General features: G+C 41.8%; 1 long non-coding RNA gene across 1 annotated transcript; it reads left to right on the top strand.

Annotated features, from left to right (window-relative positions):
- Positions 1 to 254: 254 nt before the first annotated feature.
- Positions 255 to 18,433, top strand: LOC122643111. The gene is made up of 3 exons (XR_006330166.1): positions 255 to 661; positions 3,765 to 3,772; positions 18,424 to 18,433. It is a non-coding gene; the product is annotated as an uncharacterized LOC122643111 (long non-coding RNA).
- Positions 18,434 to 23,818: the final 5,385 nt, after the last annotated feature.

Here is a 23,818-nt window from a genome sequence, read left to right as displayed (position 1 = left end):
TATCCAAAGGAGCAAATAAATACCTGTGTATATAACAACAATTGTCAACCCACTAAATTAGTTGAAAACGGTTTATTGCAGAAAAACCTGTGTTGGATGCTGCTGCCCTGGACCATCCCCAGCATTAATAACAGGAATGCTTGCTGTAGCTGCTGCTGCTGCCCTTCTGGCAGCACAGCACCACTTTCAAAAATGCCTCATTACTAATAATATCCAGAGTACCCTTCAATTGTTCTTATAGTTAGTATCTGCTTATCAGGCTTTGAAGATAAGAACCAGCCAGGTGCAATAAATATGAACGAAGTTAAAAACCACCTAGAAAAGTACCTTCCAGGAGGTTTTCTCCTTTTGCTGCTGATGAAAACTCACTTAAATTTTCTGTTGTCCAGACTTCTCCACCCAAATGCGCTTCATTGGCAGACTCACTCAAAGGAAAGCCTAGTTCTTGTTGAAGGTTCATAAAAGAGAGTAGCCATTAGATAGCCCTTCAAAGTAGAGTATTGCCTTCTAGGAGAGTTCTTCTCAATGTTCTCCATCTCACGCGCCACTTCAAATATGGCACTCAAGATACCTCTGTCAAACTGTTGTGCTTCAATCACATCATCGAGTTGATACTTTACCCCTACTTGAAATGAACATATATGGTTTTTCAAAGCTTACTGTCTCACCCCGGATTACATTAATTGGTAAGCTTCTTCCCGTATGTCCCCACAGCAATTGCTTCTCAGGGAAGAACCGTGAGTGCATTCTGTATATAGAAATAGGTGATGGTTTACATGGGAGACTAGAAAAAGAGCGCCAAAACTGTTGGTGGCATTTTGTTTCAGAAATAGCAACTACCCTAAAACCAACTGCACCCTTGTGCAGTGTACAAGGACAACCAGGAGACGAAGACATTGTGAAAGCACAAGAACCCAACTTCTACACTCCTGGAAACTAACAAAATTACCAATTCTTAGACAGTAGTATGTTCAGTAAAGTCACTATTACAACATATTGAATAAATACTTGGCAGAAATTCAAAATCCATTGGGCACCAACAACTTAAGATCTTAAAGAATTTGAAAAACAAATGAATCTTACAAAATGATAATAAATTAGGAAAAAAGAAGGGGTAAATATGAGAAATACTAATAGTGCAACAGACTTCATGTTATTGGTGAAGCCTGATTTCGGTCCAGAATGTGCGGTTGAGATCTTCGAAGGACCATTTCAGCCTGGAAACAATCTCGGATTGTCGAAAAATGGCATACTTCACTGCCGAAGGCCGCGAGTTGTGTTGGGCTCGTCGAGGCCTTCAAAACGGTATATTTTGGGATATATGTTATGTTTGGTCCGACCCTATCCGGTTTGGCAATTTCTGGATCCATGGACATTTCTGTATTTTCTCGGGTTAGGGCTTCTCTATATAATGTTATTATCTCTGAGAGGGCTGTAAGAGAGGGTTTGTAACATTTCTAGAGAATAGTGAAATTTGTTCTGTTGCTCAATCGTGGATGTAGCTTCCAGCTTGGGGGTGAACAATGTAAAATCCCGTGTGTTTGTGTGTGCTTGTTCTTCTCTATTTTTCGTATCTCTTCTGCAAATTGCCAATTCTGGGTGTTGTTTTCTTAACACTTCATTATCAGATAATGATTCTAAACTAAAAATGGAATAATTATGAATACATCAAAACGCACAGAGAACATTCTCAGGAATCAGAAGAAGCAACTTAGACTATATGAAAATGTAAACATCCATCTAAACTAATACTTCTGAAAAATATAGATTAGATAGAAAGGACAAAAATATAGAACAACAACAAAGGCATTAAATACTTTTGCTTTCCTTTTTTTATCGTTAAACAACATAACATGAGTTAGAGGAGGATAGTTCCCTGTGCAGGGGAACCCATTAAAGTAACTAAATAAGCAGGCAGAGGGACTAAATGTTCAATGAAATTGGGAACTTTGAACCCAAGTGAATTAAGTTCAGAAACAAAAAATACCAGACAAATACGTATTTTTCGCTCGCGAAAAACAGTACCCTAATTCTGTGAGCAGCAAGGAGGAATCGAAGCTTTTGTCGATGCCAATACGTTAATGAGTTGCATGCGTATCAATAGAGAGTTTCTATACAGCAGAGGAAACACTTTTACATAAAACAGCAACAAACGAAATTATTATGAAAAAATCTCAAAAATTTGCAAAAAAATCCAAACAATAACGGGTTTTGTGAGCATGAAAATTATTAAAATCAAAAGCCTATAATAATTAATGTTGTGTCCAAAACATAGTTAGCCAAAACAGGAATGACAAAAAAAGTCTTACGGTATGAGTTTTAAAACGGTAAAAAAATTGCAAACGGACAATCAAATAAAATGGTCAAAAAAAAAAGAACGGCAAAAAGCGGAAAACAGACGGTACGGGTTTTAAACATTTATATTTAAAAAAAAACCAAAAAGATGACACTAATCTCATAAAAATTGAGGAATTTATATTTGTAATACATGTTTTTAATTTCAGTGTTCGTGCATTGACCTTGAGTTGAAGGTGATATCATGAAACATGTAGCCCTTGGAGTCATCTTTACGTCGGTGAAAGAATCAGGCCGATCAGAGTTCGGGAGAGAGAGAGAGAGAGAGATATGATCAGTTAAGTAAGGCATTATTCAACAATTCCAAGGTCTTGAAAAATGGCAAAAAAACGGGAACGTGTTTTAAATGTGTTTTAAACACGTTTAAAATGGGAATGCTTGCCGTTTGTTGTTTTTTCACGTATGTTTGGGAAACATACGACAAAATGTGTTTAAAACAGTAAAAAGCGAAAACACATTTAAAACGGATAAATGCTTTTTTCCAATAGAGGTCCAGAAACCTTTGGCTGATCCTTCTGGGATAGGACCTGCAAAGAGGAACAGATGAGCAAGGGGTAGTTGGTCTTCTCCAGCGGGGACCCTCCGATGCCTAAGTCAAGTCTCTTTAGCAGTAGATAATTCAAGAGAATTCGGGAGTGATGAGTTAATTAATTTACCTGACCTGTAGGCCCCCTATTTATATGCTAGGCCAGGCAGAGGTAGTGCCTCACTAGGAGACGGTGAGTCTTGCACTCCACACTGAACTTATTAGGGTAAGAGTCCTGTTAGGAGAGTGGTGGTTGGAGAATCCACCAAATATGAGAATTTCCTTATTGATAGGATTTTGTTTCTTTGTTGGATGGTACTCACTAGCTGGTAATTTTATATGCGTTATATTGAGATTTGAAGACGTGTGTTGGCTCTTATGTGGAGATTGCATCCTCACATGACTAGCTAGGTTTCTCAATCTAGGTCGGCCGGGTGCCCATGCGGGTATAACCCGAAGGCTCGAAGGTCGCTCTGTGCGATTGTGGTAGTGCCACATGTTGGTTTAGTATTGGCGAGCCGCATTTAGGTATATCATAAGCCCCCCAATCTTGCGGAGCCGTGAAGGTTTGGTGGAGTAAATCAAAATGAGCGGTAAAATATCTTCACTCGAGTGATAGCGGGCTTCGCGCTCTCGATCGAGCAATGGAGCGAGCAATGGTGGACTCCATGCTCTTGACCGAGCGATAGTGAGCTTCAAGCTCTCAACCGAGCGGTGTTGGACTTCATGCTCTCAACCGAGCAGCAGATGTATTATGGTCTTTCACTTGGTAGCCCCTACATCGACCGAGCGATAATTACATTTGAGATCCTTTTCGAGCATTGACTGTGGGACCATATTTAACATTTTTTTCCTTTTGGTAGGAAAGATTCGTATCGTCAAGGCATTGCAGTTTGGTCAATCCAGGTGGCTAAGCATGAATGGGTCTTGTCACTTCAACATCGCCTGACAAATTGTCACTCGGATAGATGCATGAATAGTTCTATGCCACGTCATTGCGAGTGTCGTTCGGTTCTTAGGGGAGAAGAAAAGATGTCCTACCCTTTCAAATTGGTGCCTCTTCAGTTGCAGGCGCACCATTTGGGGTGCATTTATTACCTCCAGTCATGATGAGTTGGGGGTTTCTTTTAATATCCCCTTTTTTTCTTCGCCTCCTTCTACTTCACCTTCATCTTCAACCTTTGGGCCTTGAACTTCTACAAGTGTGTTCTCTTCAAGCGCCTTCTTCTGCAAGCATGAGGTTTAGTGCTCCCAAGGCTCTCGTGTTCTTTCTTCAAGCACTCCGGTGCTCCGCCGTTTCATCGCTTCCTTTTGTGAGCCCTCTATAACCAGTAAGGCTCCTCCCACTCTGTCGTTCTCTTATTTCTTTCTCTTTTCTCCTTTTATTTCTTCTTGTCTATTATCGTCCATGGCATTTTTTGGCCAACGTACGATGGCAGAAACGGAGGCTATCGCCGGTGTCAACAGTCTAGTATTCTCTTTCAGGGGATTAATTAGTTAATACCTCCCCGGGCTCCTGGATCTGAGGGTCCCTCTGTGCAGGTAGAGTTTTTCCTAGTCTCACCGCTGGAACCCCTAGAACCGGTTGGCACACTAGATCTGACCGTACTTGGGGCCGTTGGGGGCATTGGACTTGCCTTTGCCGATTGACGTGTAGAGTTAGGCTTTGAAGCCCTTAAGTGCTACAACGGTGGAGGAAGAGGAATTAGAACTGATTTGAGCTAAGTACCATATCCTCGATTCTATGATCCTCTGGGCTTTAGGGCTGAACGAATCCTTGTGCGATCCACTCGGGGAGGAGGTCTACCTATATGAGGAATTTTTTACGGCAGGTCTTAGGTTCCCCATTCAGCGCCTAATTACCGAAGTCCTCGATTACTTTCACATCTCACCCGCGCAGCTCGTTCCCAACTCTTGTTGTAACATGCTAGGGTTTATCGCCTTGGTGACTGGGCTTGGTTGACGGGTCTCCTTTGACCTGTTCCTCCACTACTTCATCTTAGTTCCCTTTATAGTCTCCGAGGTTTATACTGTTTGAACTAGTGCTTGTTGATCAAGTTCATCACCGGGCACCCCTCCTCCATTAAAGGCTAGAAGAACAGGGTTTTCTTCGCCAAGGGTGTAGAGGGGCTCCCTATGAGCAGCGCCTGGTATGAACTGGATACCAGATAGTTCAATGCTAGGCCCGGGTTGAATGGCCAAGACAGAGTGACATTGGAGAGGTAGATGGAAGCCCTTCCCCTGGATACCATCGACCTGGGTGACGAGGGATTTTTCTCTTGGCACGGGCTTAGCCCTAGTGAGCATTTTTCTTTAACTTACCTTTGATTATGATCAATTCTAACTAATTTCCTCGGTGTTTCTTTTTAGTGCCGCTCGACAGGAGCATGCTCCAAGCTGCCTTCGTTGCTCGCCAAGTGCAGCATAGATCCGTAAGGGAGCATGCTGAGGATTTTGGGTCGGACTCCAAGCGCAGGCCCGAAAATAAGCGCCCCAAGAAGAAGAGGAAGATTGTTGCTCCTCTTGCAACTTCTTTTGTTGCCCGTCTGGTCGAGCAAACGGCCAACCAGCCAAGCGATGTGGATGCAGACATGGTGGTGGTGGACGCTAGTACCTTTTCTGTCAGTGCCAGGTCCGACCAGCGTGAGGCAGACCTAGCCGACTGGGGAGTGGAGCATAGCAGGCCTATGCTGTCTAATATCTATCACCAAAGTACTCGTGTACCACGTGACTCCAATACATGTTACGGATCATTTTTTCGTTTCCCATTATGGATATATGTACATAGGATTTCATCTTCCTTTGTACTTTCCCATACCCTGATTATGATAGCACTCATATGTTGTCTGATATTGATCACCATATTACTCGTGTACTACGTTCCAATACATGTTGGATTGCTTTTACTTTTGATCATGGATTTATGTGCATTGGGTTGCATCTCCTTTGTACTTTTCAATACTTTGATTATGGTAGTACTCGTACGTTGTCTGATCTGTATCACCATAGTACTAGCATACAACTTGATTTTCAATGGTATACATGTTGGATTTCTTTTCCATTTACATCATGAATGTTTTTGTGCATAGGATTTCATCTTCCTTTGTATTCTTCCAAAGTTTGAAAAGGCCAAGGTAGCCACAGTCTGCCAAATTGGGCAAAACCATACCATTTACTTGGATTGACCAAGGTTGTCTTTCAATATTTCATTTTCTTGGATCGACCAAGGGTGTCTTTCCATATACCATTTTCTTGGATCAACCAAAGGCTATCGCTCCAAGGTTCCATTTTCTGGGATCGACCGATAGATGTCTTTCCACGTTTAATTTGGCTGACGAAGGCCAAAAACATTGCAGCGTCGCAGTTGATGTCACTTGGCTAACGAAGGCCTGCAACATCGTGCTTTCTGTGGCGTCGCTGAGTATTGTGATGCATCGCGGTTGTACTTCTGCAGCGCCACGGATCTAGCATTCCACCAGCCCTTGGGTTTTGGGCTCTTTTTTTGGGTTTTTCCCTCCCTTCTAACTCTTCATCAAATTTTCTGTCGAGGGGCTCTGCCCCCTACAACCCCCACGGCCCACTAATTAGCTAGCGCAACCACCGTGGTTGGGGAAGGTGAGCCGTACCTCCTTCAGCATTTGGTAAAAGGGTATTATAAATCATTGTTAGGGATGTGAGGGAGATATGACTTGGGTACAGGGGCAAGAGTCCTTCTTGAGAGAGATACTGATGTCTGTCCGTGTCCTATTGTCATCATCGCCGGGGGGGGGGGGGGGGATGACAAAATTCAGTGTGTACAACAGTTTTACCCTTTTACTTTAGTGACTTTTTTTAAGTACCATTTTACCTTTATTCATTTTCTTCTCCTCCAAATGTGAAAACCCTAAATCAATTTAGGGTTTTGCTACACCAGTTTCGACGAAGGTGAAAGAAGACCAAATCTTCTCCGGCGGAGTTCCCTTGGTCCAACTACCCTCCAGCGAAGGTCAGTTTAACTCATTATTTGCATTTTCTGTAAATGCTTTTATCAGTCCCTCTCTCTCTCTCTCTCTCTCTTCCTATTGTTGATTCAAGTTCATTGATGGAACCAGATCTGGATTGAGCATTTATTAATCTAATGTGCTTGCTTGCTACTTGTATTATATTAATAATTTGCAAGACAACTCAGCTTACACACTTACTATGAGGCATGAACTTAATTTTCCTATGTCTTCTTCTTTTCCTAGTCTAAGAGTTGAACTTTCCCTTTCTCCTCATTTGATATGAAGGTTTAAACATGCTTGGATCTTCACACAGCTTTGAAAGGCATAAAAAGGACTCATCAATACCAGATCACTTAGTCATTTGGCTTATGTAACCTGGGATCAATCATCCTAGTTAAGGAAATGAATTTTTGGGCATTCTAATTGGACTTAAATGCAATTGAAATCCATTATTTGGTTGTTTGCATGTTGATTTAGGTGCATTTTCTGTCCTTTTATGAGTTATTTTTTTTATCAAAATTACAAAAAAGTTTCTTTCAGAACTTGCAAAATATTTCTAGAAGACAAAATCACAAGTATCCCCTGTTTGTAGCAGATGTGCATTTATTTTGCACAAGCTCTTGGGAATGAAGATCACTAACTAAATTTGAGAGTAGATTTTAGCAACCCATACCATAGGTATCACTCAAATGGTTTTAAGGTATATTTTATAGAAACCTGAGAGAAGTATAATTATGTAGAAGTTACAAAAAGGCATCTGCTGCAATTGCTTTGGTTGACATAGTCCTCTACAGCTATTGATATAATCCTTATTGCTCAACTCTATAATCATTACTCTCTAGAAATATGAGGACTTAATTGGACATCTATAGGTTTCTTCCCAAGTACCACAACTTGAATAAATTGGAGCATTCACATTTCATAATTTAAGGCCAAATTCATTGGGTAGCGCTTTTCATCTATTAACAAAAAACTAGCAAAAATAACTAGAAAATAGGGGACTGATTTGCTTTGAAATGTCAAGTTCCTTGTACACCCTAGTGAGGTATTCTAATCTCAAACTCACACAGTCCTGGAACCACTGCCATTGTATGGACTCACACACCCTTGGAACTCAACATTTTTTTTAATCTCTTTTGCATTATTTTCTAGTTCTACATATGATATTTTCCATGTTTGTTTTTGCAGGAAAAATATGTCAACATCGAGTGTGAATGAGAGCAACTAAGGTTAATGCTTGTATTTGAACATACAATGTAGATGTCATAGAAGAGAATTATTAGTGAGAATATCAGAATCTACACAAAACAAGAATAAGTTGTATTACTGCTGCCAAGATACACCTATTGGATGTGGATTCTTCAAATGGTGTGACCCAATAACTGCACCAACAATATTGCCCACAACCGGAGACCGTCCCCATGAGATTGTAGGTGAAAGAAGTCAAGAACATCGACATAATTGGGAAGAGATGCATGGTGTAAAGAAAAAATTGAAGGATTTGGAGAACTCTTTTGGAATACTGAAGATTGTAGTAATAGCTTTGGTTGTGTTGGTCTTTGTACTGTTTGTCAATAAATGAGGAAAGCAAGTTTGTGGTGTTTGTGTAATGTTATTTGTTTAAAACTGACAAAAGTAAGTTGTAAGATTTCTCTTTTGAATTTGAATGGACCAAACTCTTGTACTATTGAAATGGTTTAAATTTCATTAGCTTTGCGTATATGAACCTTTATTTTCAAACGGATAACATTTCAACATATAGATGACAGTAGTACAAACCTATATTTTAGACAAAATTAATCTTAAAGGATAGGAGAACCTAATTCCATAAGCATCATTCCAAAAAAAATGATGCTAACCTCAATGTGCAAGTGGACAATAATTACACATATATAGGACAATATTACAAACTTATAAACAACAATACATGGTAATATATTATCATCCATGCAATAATTATCATCATCATACTACAATCTAAATAAAAGTTATCAACCTCCACACAGATATTACGTATTCATATTCAAGACCCACAACAATTACTATCATTAAAATCCATTAAGAAATGGATTAATAAAACTGTTACATGCCAAGTCCATCAAATAAATTCATTATTTCACGCCCATCAAATAAATTCCAAACAACCTCTCAACTCCTAACCAACTAAACCCTTGCCATGTCTACAACCATCTCTTTCTATGCATCCATCTTTCGAGCTGCTGCCTTTTTGCATTCCTACGTGCTTGCTTGACAACCAATTTGGATATGGTTTTATCCCGTATACTCTCTTGCGTCATAGATGCATATGCCTCGTGATCTAGTAATTCTTTGAGAGTTGCGGTATCATCTTCGCTCTCATTCACCTTTTTTCTCTACAAATGCATGACATACAAAAATAGAGTTAATTATGCATTTCAATGAAACATTCAAGAAATTAAATATAACTTAATTAAATATCTATGGTTATATACCTTCACACCAGCTCCCTTACTAGTAGTAGAAGCTCTAGTGCCCTTCACTGGAGCCAACTTGCATTTCCTCTTGTTGTGGCCTGCTTGCTTGTATTTAGTACATCTCACATGTGTTGATCTCCCCTTGTACTCCTCATCACCTTCCTTGTTCTTGCTTTTGTGGGGTCTTCCTGGTCTCCTTTTAAGAATTGGAAGTTGTACCAGCTTGGTAGAATTAATTGATTTCAATTCAGCCAGATTAAGAAGTAGATGGATCATCCCCCCATACGCATACATCAATGTCTTCACACTGCAGAATGAATCATAATATCTTTCAAGTTTTCCCCTCATGAATGTGATAGCTGCTGTTGTATGTTTACATATGTAGACACCTCATTTTGTCTTTTCCCCCCGGAGGTTTTTCGTAACGATGATGAGTACCCTCCAAGGCCTAGAGCCGGTGTATCTGTGGATGTAGCATCAATGTGCACTACCTGAGTCCGTATATCGATTGTTGATCCCCTTTGCCAGAGCCCAAACCAGAGCCTCCAAGCCCTCCAAGAACCCCTAGAAAGGCTAGCCCTAACCCAGATCCCTTGGAACCAGCCTGGCCCAGCACAAAACCTGGTCCAAACAGCCCATTCCATGCCTGTCGACATTGGAACCTAGACCGACACTCTAAAGGCCCCAAGTCAACATCGAGCCCACCTGCCATCGACATCGAGCCATGTCCTTTCACTATCGGATAGAACATCCTTACTGTCTAACCTACCTCGACATTCAGAATTCTTATTTCGATAGTCAAACACCAACCCTCGATGTTGAGTACTTTTTATCGACAGCCACTCGATATCGACTTCACCCCACTTTGATGTCGACTCGGGCAATTTCAATGTCAAATTTCTGTAAATCCGAGAAGCCCAAACTTGCCATTTTTTACTCCGATTTTGGATTCTTTCGCGACTAAGCCTATTTTTGGCACCTTGGATTTCAATCTTGGCTCCCTTAGGCCCCAAGAAACACTTGCCACCCATCCATTGGTCCTTACCTTGACTTTACATCCACCGTCGATGCAAAGACCCCCTCTACATCTATAAATACACCCCCTCTCATGTTGAGGAGGGTTACTTGGTGATTCCTTGGCCCATATTGCATTGAGATAGACCATACATGCATACTTAGCCCCTATTCAAGAGCTTTGAGTCTTTAGCCTTTGGCCCCTCACTGGGTCTTAGCTCTTGCCTCTCCTACCTCTTGAGTGCTACAATCCCACTTGAAACTTCAAGATTAAGGCTTGGAGACATCAATCCGAAGACTTTGACGCTTGGCCGACAAAGCGTTTGTATAAAAAGAGACAAGAGAAGCCTTACAAACAACGATACTTGCTCAACGTACAAATCTCCTGTGTTACAAAATGGAAACCTCCACATTTTGTTTCTATATACTTCTACTAGGTAGGTTTTTCTCATATTTAACTTGTTCAATTTACGTATCTTTTATTTTATCTAGCCTTGTATCCTCGGAGGAAAGTGACCCCATCTCTCTAGATGGTGATCACATTTACTCCTTGTTGTTCTTATTGCTCTTATGTTGTATTTTATCTCCATACATGCATCTTCTCTGGATCCCCATCCCCTGTAGTCTAAGACTCCCTCATGCATACATTTGTATTAATCTTTTCGCATGCCATGCACACACGCTTTCATGCTTTGTACCATTACCCTTGTTCTCACATATTCGTCTCTTATCCTTGTTTAGATTAGAGTCAATCATGCTTAGGTCCCATAGGTCTTTGAGTCCTCTCTTTACTTTCATGTATACTGACCCTTGCCTTGAAGCTGAAACTCCGGGTATGTGTTTCTTTATTTTTCCTTGTATTTTACTTTCTCACGTTTTCTTGTACTTTACATCATCCCTAAAGCATGTTATGACCTTACCCACTTGTGCCTAGCAATAGAAAGATCGACAAGTCCGGGTGGAATGGGGTGCCTAATACCTTCCCCGGACCGTAACTTCACCCTACCCAGACCAACAGACCATTTGTCCCTAGAAGGGAGTAGCATGAGAGTTATTACAGTACAATTTTTGGGTCCTAAACCCTCCTCTAGGTGGAGACTCCCTACATTCAATTTACCTATTTCTTTTTCCCCCAAAGAGGGATGAGGTGGAAGACATGTGGCGATCCCTCACCATGACCATTATCCTCACACTAGCAACTTCACTGGGGACTAATTTTACTTGTGTAAAATAGGTCAGACTTTTGATGTGCTTGGCATATATATTGTACTGTTCTAACTTGGTTTTTCTTTTATTCTATGCTTTGCATACACTATCACACACTGTTGGTCATCCAACAACGTATGGCTTAACCCCGTTATCTACACCTCGTAGCGTAACCCTGGGCCCGATGTGTAGACACGCGGCTTACCCTTTGTGAAACTATAACTCTTAGCACCGTACCGTCTGGTATATTAAAGAGGCATGCACAGCCATACCGCTTGATCATCTTACTCGTAGGAGTGGTGAGAGGTATATAGGAGCATCTTGCTAAAGGAACCCTTTTTCGGTCCTATTATCCTCTAACCATGCATCATGTAGGGATCTAGAGCCCAACGCTTATTATACACGCGCCCAAAATACACCTTAATTTTTTGAAATAATTTGAATTCTCTTTGGTAGGTGTTGCGATGCTACCAACTATCGACACCTATAACCTTGGGCCGTGGCAGTCAAGGGGAAGGTTTTAGCAAAATGAAGGGAATCACGCTTTGATGAGCAATGAGACCACCCAAGGGTAAGCTTTTAAGCCTAGATATTAGGTGTACTCACCCTCCCTTTGAAGCCCTTGAAGTACGGGCCAAAACCCGGGGTTTGTTGAGGTTAAAAAGGGCCTTTCAGCAAAGGCAAATTCACATATGGATCCTTACCTGTGAGAATCCGGCCAAGAATCCACCCATGTTATTTTGCTTTTAATAGAGTTTTGGGTGGTGGGACCCACTTGCCTCGTGATCCATGCAAGTGTGTGATGTCCCATGCACGGTGGACCCCATCTACAGCCTACCCTCCTATGTTGAGTCATGTAGGTGGGACCACAAGGCCTAACTTAAGTTAAAATGGGTTTTTGGGTCTTGACTTAAAGAATAATTGGTTTTGGGTTTTAAGAGATAAGCCAAACAAGCCCTAAGGCCACTTTATGTTTATAAAAGGGCTGAGCTCTTCAGCTCTTTTTCTTTTCTCCCCTAGCCAAATCGTGAAAGAAAAGAAAGAAAGAAGGAGAAAGAAGAGAAGAAAAGGAAAGAAGAAGAGAGAAGGGGAAGAGGAAGAAGGGAGCTGGTAGAGCTTGAGCTTGGAAGGCTTAGCAGATGGAGCTGCTCCTCACACTCAACTCAGGTAAGTCTTGGAACCACTACCCTCTCTTTTCCCCTCTTTTATTTTTGGGTTTTGGGTTTGACCTAGGTTAGGTTTGGCTTGAGATCTCCATAGAACCCAAGGTTTAGGATGAGGGAATGCTAGGTCACCTCACAGTGGTGTTAGGGTTCATCCATGAAGTCCTAATGCCCTTCATTTAAACCCATTTAGGAAGTTAGGGTTTTATTTCCTAAGAACCCTAGATCTGGATCCATTGGTGAGCCCCCATCAAATCCCTTGAATACTTGGGCTAAATAAGTTTTTGGGACCTTAAAGGACTCTAGGGTCCTTCCCCTCCAATCCTTGGAGCCTCAGAATCCAAGAAAAGTGAAATTTTGGAGGTGAAGACCTCAAAATCTTGGATCTGCAGGTGGATGGATACTCACCCGGATTTACTCTCTGGTAAATCAACCCAAGAATCCACCAGCCTTAAGAAGTTATTGCCTAGGTCAAATTCTCACCCAGATTCTTTCCCCGGAGAATCCACCCGAGAATCTGATATGGGTAGTATTACACTTAAACCTCTCCTTTGGGTGGATTTTCACCCGGATTCTCTCCCAGGAGAATCCACCCCTGCCCTCAAGGCCTAACCTTAGGGGGCAACATGTGGGGGACCTTCCCTTCTTGATTTTGACACTTTGTCCTCGCATACCTAGGCTTATAATCAACTATGATGGGATGTATTAAACGGCATTCAGCGACGAACCTCATAATCAAATCACGAACTAATAAGTGAGTGGGTGTGGATTTGATTTATTTTGAGAGTATTTTGCGTTATATTATGCTTGTATGCCATTTCTCATGCATATTCATTCTTGCATTATTATAACCATGTTTCTGGAAATTGTGAATGTGACTTGTTAATGCCTTCATCATGTTTATAATTGGTCTGTCATGCGCCGTGTCGTGCTGGTATCCGGGTGATAAATGGTATGGGACGTTGATGCACCTAGAATACCTCTCGATACAATAGTATCATATAGCATCATGTGGTTAGTACTATCGTGTGGCCAGTCATGCGCCATGTTGTGTTGGTACCCAGGTAATAGATGGTATGGGACGTTGATGCACCTGGAATACCACTCAACACGATAGTTCATATAGTATTGCGATTAGGGTTATGTTCCCCTTGCTACGATCCTTACCAACAGGAGTTTAGGTGCTGGGTAACCAAGGCTCCTTGTGTGCCTGAGGAGGATACGAGGCCAGGTCAGGGATGATCATTGGTTATCGGGGTTTGCCTCTGGGTAGCGAGTGGCTTCGACCAGCGCGGGCTCCAAGGTAACAATTGAGGTTTCATCACGGTGATAAGATAAGTGAACTATGATGTTTCTCGAGTTGTTTGCTAGGTGGCTAATATTGTTAATTAATTTGTGCATAATGGACTATGTGTTATTGTTTGTGTGTTCCCCATCCCCTTACTGGCCTTAGTGGAGCTTACCCCTCTTTGCGCAACCTTTTTAGATGTGTTGTAGGTGATGTTTTTGGTGGAAATCTCTATGGCTTTTTTTGTTGGATATGTTTTGCTCGGTGTTGCTGACTTGCAGTCAGTGACTTCGGACTATGATGCTGAGTAGATGTTGATGATTGTGCCAATAGCGCAATTGGATCGGGACACTTATTTCTTTTGTTTTTTTTAAGTTTCCTCATTGCATGGTATAAATTCTATAATATTATTGTTGTTTTAGCTTAGTTGATCTTTTGAGATAAAGTGTAATAGGTTAAATTAACTATCTTTTAGACTAATGAGCACCTTTCTATTATTGTAAACGCTTCCACACTTGTGATTTCTACATTTTCTTTTAATAGAAATATATTTCTTTTCGCACTCTGATGTACATATGATTTTGTATTAACACGACTGTGATTCGAGCCACTACATCGAGATCATGGCGGTGGTTTTATAGGATGACACGTGTCGTCCTAGTCATACCCTAGATATTGTATTATTTTATCCCTGGTTGGGATAGGTGTGTGACACACTAACTGTAATATTATTTGAGAACCGAACCGACACTTTGTTGACCTTGTTCTTAATCGTCATGATCAATCTTGATCTCGTTTTGGGCCTGCTTCGACAATTTGTGGTCCTTGATGTATGGGCTAAATTAGAACTTTATCAACTTAACGCTTACACTTACTATCCCTTGTTTAGGATTGGCGTGCTTGTTGTGAACTTGTTTGCGCATCATGTTGCATACCATACCTTTTCCTAGGGTGATATACTAGGGGTACGAGGTTTACCATAGGCCTAGGATCTTCCCAATTTCCCTTTTTGGTCTAATCGTGACCCTATCTCACTAGGAACCATTATGTCGGGACGGCTGGGTACCGGTTCTACAAATAGTTGGACTAGGATCGGAAGAAGACTAGTTTGTGTTTTAAGCCCCCCCTGAACTAGAAATGGGTGATGAAGCCGTTTGTCCGATATTGAGGAACTAAAGACTCAGATGCAACTTTTAGTAAGCCTAGTGACCAAAGATGGCGACAGGTGTCCCTACTCTGGCCCTGCCACAAGCCAGTTTGGATCAGAGTCGTACATGACTCCATGGAGGTTCTTCACAAAACCATGATTTGACCCTAGAAGAAGAAGTCATCACATCTGGGTTCCAACCTACAGTTGATTCTATTAAAACCCGAATCCTAAAACAAAAGGTGGAGAAGTTAGAGCTGCTATGAAAAATGTGAAAGGAGTGGAAGACCAGATGATTGACTCTGAGGGACTTTGTTTCTTCCCTGAAGCACGTTTACCTGAGTGTTTCAAGTGGAAATCCAAAAAATTTGATGGAACCGGTGACCCACGAGCCCACCTTAGGGTATATGTAGGCCAGATGAGAGTCATGAACTTTTCTGAATAGAAAATGGGCCAGGCATTCCAAATGTCCTTGACTGGGCCCGCCTTGAGATAGCTCATGTCCCTAGACTCTTCTCAAACCTGCACTTGGGATGACATAGTGAAGGTCTTTAAGAACCAATACTCATACAATATTGAGATAGAGTTGACCCATCGAGATCTAGAAACTACTAAGCAAGAGGCTAACGAGGGGTTCACTCAATACCTGATGAGGTTTAGGTCTAAAGTTGCATTGATGTGGGATCAACCCACGGACAAAGAACTGGTTAAGATGATCATTAAAAATCTCCAAATGTCTTACAAGACCCACTTGTTCGCTCAACCCTTGACCACTTTCGAGGCCCTATTTGAAGCGGGCCAACAAGTTGAAGATGCCTTGAACCCTCCTGACTTAATCCAAGAGAATTCCAAGCAAGGTATAACATTGAACAGTCAACAAACTGGGGCTGGTAAAAAGACTTGTCCAAACAAGAACACTGAGGTAAATGTTGTGGCACCAACCATAGAGGCCCCACTTTTGATTGAGAACAATGCCCCGAGGGCAGGGGCGAATCGACAGAGAAGGCAATTCATAGATGTAGGTATGCCTCTGAGCTAGTCCTTAAGAAGTCGACCCAAAAAGGACTCCTGACCAAGATCCATCTAGCTAACTTACCAAATCCATTATCAAAATGGTACAAGCCCAACCTCTTTTGTGAGTACCATCAACAAAATGGGCATTCGACCGATGAGTGCTACCAACTGAAGCATGTAGTCCAAGATTTACTTGATGAGGGGAAGTTTGCGGTCCAGTCAAGTCAGCCCAATGTTCAAGCTAACCCCCTCCTGCCACACGATGAGAACTCTAAGTCCATTAACAACCTAGAAGAGGAGGATCGGCCTGTTAATCTACAAGCCTTGATCACACCGGTCGAGGGTCAACAAGATCCCCCTGTTACAAAATGGACTGAGAAGTTGGTCCAAGCCGTAACTGCCCTTGTTCTAGCGAAAGCCTTACCTGATGATGTCCTCATGATAAACGTAGGGGTTGATAGTGATGAAGATTCCCAAGACTGTGGTGAAGGGCATCCCAATCAAGAAGAAGAGAGTCCCACCGAGTCAGTATCCGAAGGACAATAAGAGGAAGAAGACCATGACAGTCATTTTATTGACGTGACCGTTGATGAACAAAGCAGTGCTCGGCCTGACAGCCTAGTTGACAACATGTTTGAAGATGGCCAACCACTTGATCATACCCAAGAAAGGGACGAACATGCCAAAACTGTCTAGCAATTGAGATATGCCATCACAGCACTTGGGCATGATCATCAAGAACAGGATGAAAGCCTATACAACACCCTAGAAGAAACATACCATATCATAAAGGAAGCTGATACTTCTCTCCGAACTTATGTTGTAAGAGGGCCCAACCCATTTGGACCCCATAATCGAAGAGCTTACTGGCAATATGAACGTGTCAAAGACATAAAGTCCTTACCAGGGATAGCACAAGAACTAAAAAACCTGGCCCAGTTCATTAAAGGGCATACTAGGGACATGACCAACCAACAACAACAAATGCAAGCAGTAATTAGAGAGCGTCAAAACTAAAACAGAGATTTGAACCTCATGAGCCAGAACATAATAGCAGCCCAGAAAGAGCAAGTTGAGACCCTGTGAAACAAGCTTCAAAGGGAAAATGAGCGATATTGGCGAATATGGGCTAGGCACACAGACCTTTGGTATAGTGTCCGAGATCAAGTCAATGCCATTAATGAACTAATCCAAGGGTCCAATGTATACATTTACAGAAATGTGCCTGGAGGACTCAACTTGAGCTCAAGGCGACAAACTAGCTTGCCTTTCCCTTGCCATGAGGACGAGATCTTTGACCACCTCAAAGAATTGGATGAGGAGACCCGAACCATTGAGGCTCTAGTGTGGACAATGTGCGACAAGCTTCAAGAACTCACTATGACCACCGATGCACCCTAAATCAATGTGATCATCATAAGTGATGGGGAATCGGATGAGTCAAATCAAGATGTTGACCACCTTCTAGCCTAGTTCGATTCCAAACTCTACTTCCCGTCCGACGAAGAGTGTAACAATACAAACACCAGAAGTGGGAAAATTTTCAAACCATCCTAGCTCAATGTTGACAACCTAGCTGAATTAGCAAGAAACCAGAACCAAAACTAGGACCATGCCACAATTGAGCCAGAAAATGAGGTTCTGAAGCAACTCAAGAAAACTCAAGCCAACATCTCAATATAGGGCTTTTTAACTGGTTCTCGAACCCATAGAGAGGCAGTCCTAAAAGTGTTGGCTAATGTGGATATGCCAATCGAAACAGAACCAGCCCAGTTAGCCAACATAGTAGGGGCCCTCTATGCGGTCAAGGTAGTCATATTCTCAGACAAGGATCTTCCACATGAAGGACGAAACCATACAAAGGCACTCTATGTCACAATCGACTGCAATGGAAGTTGAATCCCTCAAGTCTTGGTGGGCAATGGTTCAGCCTTAAATGTGTGCCCACTACAAACCATCCAGCATATAGGGATCGACCCAGCCAAGCTACAACCCTCCACACAAGGAGCGAGAGCCTATGGCAATACTAGAAGGAACATCATTGGAATTTTGAATACTGAAATCACCATGGGCCCAACCAAGTTCCAGGTTGAATTCCAAGTCATCGACATCCCTTCATCTTTCAATATGCTCCTTGGAAGGCCATGGCTTCATGCGGCCAGAGCTGTGCCATCCTTCCTCCATCAAAAGCTCAAGTTCATATCCTGGCCGATCCAGAGGTGATAAGCATGCTAGCCAATCTAGAGACCAACAAAGAATCAAATTCTCAACTAGCTGGTTTTCAGTTTGATACAGTGCACGCTACATACCAGACACGACCCCTGAGGGAGAAGCTTCCCCTTACTCACCTGAATAGTCACAATGCAACAGTCCCAAACATGTTCAAGAACATAGGGTATTTTTTGGGTATGGGCCTTGGAAAGTTCCACCAAGGAATATCGGAACTCATACTACCCTCTCACAACAAAGAATATTATGGTCTGGGCTATAATCCAAGCAACGAAGATCTCTTCAAACTAGTCCAGAAAGAAAAACAAAAGAGAAATGAAGCTTACATGAAGAAGTTATAGAAAGAGGACCCTGAGAAGTACAAGAGGGTAAAGAAGTCAAAGAGCCCAAAAATTGAGGTAAATGTTGTTACACCTTACCCCAAAACTCTTAATGGATATTTCATCAAAGAAGGAGATACCCTCCCTTATTGTGGATTTAACGAACCATGGTACGATGAAATCTCTCAAATACTAATGCCAGGTCTTGAAATATTCTTTACAGATCAAATGAACTGGTTGGAGATCCTTCAAGAAGATCGTGTGGGCTCAAACAAAGACTGGCAAGATGAAGCAGCTTCTTTCCACCTTGAAGACCTGTTTAAAGGAGTAATTGTTGCACTAGATGGCCTTGAATATTGGAACTCAAAACCTTAAGCAATGATCTATCCAGCTGAAGGAGCCATACCCAATTGGACCCATTTTTCAGAGTACCTCTTCTACGAAAGCGTCGACAGTTCTAGTCCTAGTCCTAGTTTAAATTTTAGCTCTTCTAGTTCCAATTCTGAGTCCGAGTCCGAGTCTAGTTTTTCTTCTAGTTCTTCTGAGTCCATGTCTGAGTCTGATGTAGACGATGAGTTAATTTCAATGAATTGCTTTCTTCTGGTTACATTGTGCCTCTCCTTTCTCACATAAATGAGGACGAAATGTTCAATGATCCTCCACCTAATCTCCTAAAAATAATACAATAGAATGAAGAAAAGAGAGCTCAACCAATCCCTTAGAGCTTTAATGTCATCATTTTAGGATCATCAGAATTGCCAAGAGAAATAAAAATTGGCTCAACTTTGAATGAACAAGAGGTCTAACCTCTGATTGAAATTTTGAAAGAATTTGTAGAAGTGTTTGCATGGTCATACGATGACATGCCCGGAATTGACACCAACATTGTCACACACCATCTACCTTTATACCCTGGAATGAAACTAGTAAAGCAAAAACTCAAACGAATGAAACAGGAATGGATCTTGAAGATCAAAGAAGAAGTCACTAAACAACTTGAAGTAGGATTTCTGGAAGTGACGAAATACCCTGAATGGTTTCCAACATTGTGCCGGTACCCAAGAAAGATGGACGAGTACGAATGTGTGTAGACTTTAGGGACCTAAACAAAGAAAGCCCAAAAGATGACTTTCCCCTACCTCACATCGATATACTTGTAGACAATATGGCCAAGCACGCCCTTCTAACTTTTATGGACGGGTTCTCAGGGTACAACCAGATAAAATTGACGTCCGAAGACATGCAAAAGACATCCTTTATAATTCAATTGGGAACTTATTGTTAGAAGGTAATGTTGTTTGGGCATAAGAATGCCGGGGCAACCTATCAAAGGGTGGTAACCACCATTTTACATGACTTAATGCACAAAGAGGTCGAGGTCTATGTCGATGATATGATCCTCCAGTCAAAAGAACGTGAGGGACACGTGGAAGCCTTAAGAATTTTTTTGAAAGAATTAGGACATACAAACTAAGGCTAAACCCACAGAAGTGTGTATTTGGAACCATAACTGGAAATCTCTTAGGGTTCATAGTCAGCCACAGGGGCACTAAAGTCGACCCGTCCAAGATCAAGGTAATTATGAACATGCCACCACCCAAAACTGAAAAAGAAATTAGGGGATTTCTTGGAAGAATCCAATACATCAGTCGGTTCATTTCTGGGTTAACCATGGTGTGCGAACCAATATTCAAGCTACTTAAGAAAAATGAACCAAAGGAATGGAATGAACAATGCCAGGTCGTGTTCGATACAATCAAGGAATATTTGGCCAACCCGCCAGTATTGGCACCCTTGATACCTAGCAAACCTTTATTGCTACCTACCCGTGACAGACACTGCCATGGGAGCAATGTTAGCACAACATCAGAAAGATGATAAGACAGAATAGGCCATATACTATTTAAGCAAGAAATTTGTGGACTATGAGACTCGATATACACCACTAGAGAAAGTCTGCACGACTCTGATTTGGGCCACTAGGCAGTTGAGGCAATACATGATAGCCCACCCAGTATTCTGGATCTCAAGGATGGATCCAATTAAGTACCTATTCAAGAAACCAACCTTAACAGGGAGATTAGCTCGATGGTTGCTCTTATTATCAGAGTTTGATGTCAAACATGTGACACAAAAGTCTATTAAAGGACGAGCAATCATTGATCACTTATTAGCACATCCGACCCTTGAAACCAGACCGTTGGAAGACGTATTTCCCGACAAAGACATTGTACAATTGGAACCAGAAGATGCCAATGTGGTCTGGCAATTACTATTCGATGGAGCAGCCAATCACAAGGGTTGCGGAGCTGGCATATTACTGATTACTCCCGCTGGAACCCATATGCCCTGGACGTTTAAGCTAAACTTTGAATGCACCAATAACATGGTTGGATACGAAGCTTACGCCATAGGACTTAAGGCTGCCTTATCAATAGGACTCAAGAGACTAGAAGTCTATGGGGATTCTTCTGATGCACTAGGCATCCATGGTTGAGATGTAATCCGAAATAAAGGTACACCCATTCTCGATTAAGCTAAGACATCAACCGGCTTAAATCAATCACATCCATACCTTGATAGTTGAAGGAAGACCATGGTATGCAAACATAATGGATTTCATTAGGGAAGGACGACACCTTAAGGATGCTACGATTAAGGAAAACCATTTTTTGAGGAGATATGCTACACAATTCATCCTATTAGAAGACATTCTGTACAAGAGATCGTATGATGAAGTACAACTATTATGTGTTGATGAAGAACAATCAAAACTAGTCATGGATTGAATCCACCAAGAAATATGTGGGCCTCATATGAATGCAAGGATGATGGCCAAAAAGATCCTTAGACTAGGGTATTATTAGAACACCATGGAAGTCGACTACGCGCAATACGTCAAGAAGTGCCACAAATGTCAAATATTTGGCAATCTCATATATACATCACCTTCGGAGTTGCATACTCTGAGTTCTCCCTGGCCATTTGCCACTTGGGGCATTGATGTCATCGGCCAAGTAGTCCCTAAATCCTCTAATGGTCATGAGTACAATCTAGTAGCCATAGACTACTTCACTAAATGGGTAGAAGCACCATCTTATGCCAAGCTAATAGCAACCAAGGTGGCTAAGTTCATAAGTACTAACATCATGTGCCGGTATGGAGTCCCATGTGAGCTCATATGAAATCAAGGATCCATTTTAGAGGACAAGTGAAGAAGCTGTGCAACAAGATGGACATTCAAAGGCATACATCATCTTATGGACCTCAAACTAATGGTGCAGTGGAAGCTGCCAACAAGAACATTAAGAGGATAATACAAAAGATGGCCGACAAGCTACCCTACGCACTTTGGGCATACAGAACATCCATCCGAACTTCGACTGGGGCAACACTCTACTCACTAGTCTATGGAATGGAAGCAGTCATTCTAATCAAATTAGAGATACCCTCCCTTTGCGTCATGATGGATAGTGACATTCTGAAAGCAGATTGGATCAAGACTAGATTCCAAGAGCTAAGCCTCATTGATGAGAAAAGGATGCACACCATCGACAATATAAAGAAGTACCAACAAAGGATGATACAAACATTCAACAAGAAGGTTGTACCACGCCAACTATCCATTAGTGATTTGGTACTCAAAGAACAACGAGCACCCATACAAGATCCACGAGGCAAATTTAGGCCCAATTAGAGTGGCCCTTACATGATCGAGGAAATACTGCCTGGCCAGGTAGTTCGAGTTGTGGATCTAGATTGGATCGAGCTCCCTTATTTGACAAACATGGATGAGCTCAAGAAGTACTATGTCTAAAGTTTACTAAACAAAGGAACTACGCTCGACCTGATCCCTTAGAGACCTTAGGGTACTTAGGCATCTTGGTGAAATAACATCAGGACCGGTCACATAAAAAAAAAAATAAATCGATCAATCAAGTTCAAAGTTCAATCACAAATTCAAAGTTTATCTTATAAAGAAAAATAACATGCATTTGTTCAAAAAAGAAGCAAAAAAAATGAACTACTCTTGGCAATTAAAACATCCTAGTAACTCAAATCTTCCACCTTTTTTTATAACTTTGCAATCCTCGCCTTCAAAATAACCGGGTCATCCGTGTCTTCACCATCATCTTCCTCCACTTCCCTAGAACGTTTGAAACTTGAAGAGCTTGAACTCTCCTTCCGCTCCCATGTTAACCTCCTCCTTACAGTCTTCTCTTTCTTCTTTCCTTGGGTTTTCACCCAATCTTCATACTCAACAGTCACCCCACCATCATTAACAACCCCCACATTTTTTAGTATCATCTTGGGTCGCCACAGACTAGAAATCCTTGCCATCAACTCCTAGTCAAGTTGTTCTGGTGGATAAAAATTTACCAAATCCCTAGGCACATCCTGAGTCAGTCCATACTGTCGATGCAATCGATTGGGTATGTAGAAAGAGGTGTGACCTAACCCCATAAAGCGCACATAGTTACACCCTGAAGAGTTCAACACTAGGGCATCAATAGGTATCATCAGAAGAAATACAAGAAAGAGCGCATCCCCAAGTGTCCCAATGATGGTAATCCATCCCTACCGATAAGAGCCGATAGTGCTTAATCTTGAAATCTCCTCTCATTGGCTTCACAAATTGCAGCCTTTCACAAAGCCAAGTCTGCCATACAAATAGAGCAAGGTTAGTTCTAATGGTAGAAAGAAAGAAAAGAACATCACAAGGAGAAGAAAGGAGGATAACTGTAGCAAGAATGGGCTGCCAGAAAAGTCTTCAGTACGAGGAGTATGACTCCCACTCAAGATATCCAGCCCTCTCATCGTTTCCGCCAAGATGGTAGGAACGATGTAACCACCTTGTTGGATTTGTTTGACGACCTCCATCAACATAGGGGAAGCCCCATGAGTACTAGAATGAAGAAGGAATCGGGCAGTGCAACAAAACAAAAGAGCTCTCTTTCTACACTCCATGAAACCATGGTCGCCTCTACGTTGATCCGCAAAAAGGCAAATAATCGTCAAGACATCAAAACGGTGACCATGCATAAAGTGGGGAAGACGTCCCTCTTCCAATCCGAAAAAGGACATGATGTCCTTAGAATAGTCATCCTTCAAGAGGGGAC

The sequence above is a fragment of the Telopea speciosissima genome, chromosome 1, assembly GCF_018873765.1.
Source record: "Telopea speciosissima isolate NSW1024214 ecotype Mountain lineage chromosome 1, Tspe_v1, whole genome shotgun sequence".
Lineage (NCBI taxonomy): Eukaryota > Viridiplantae > Streptophyta > Magnoliopsida > Proteales > Proteaceae > Telopea > Telopea speciosissima.
Note: the sequence above shows the minus strand (reverse complement) of the source record. Positions and strands in the feature narration are given on the sequence as shown.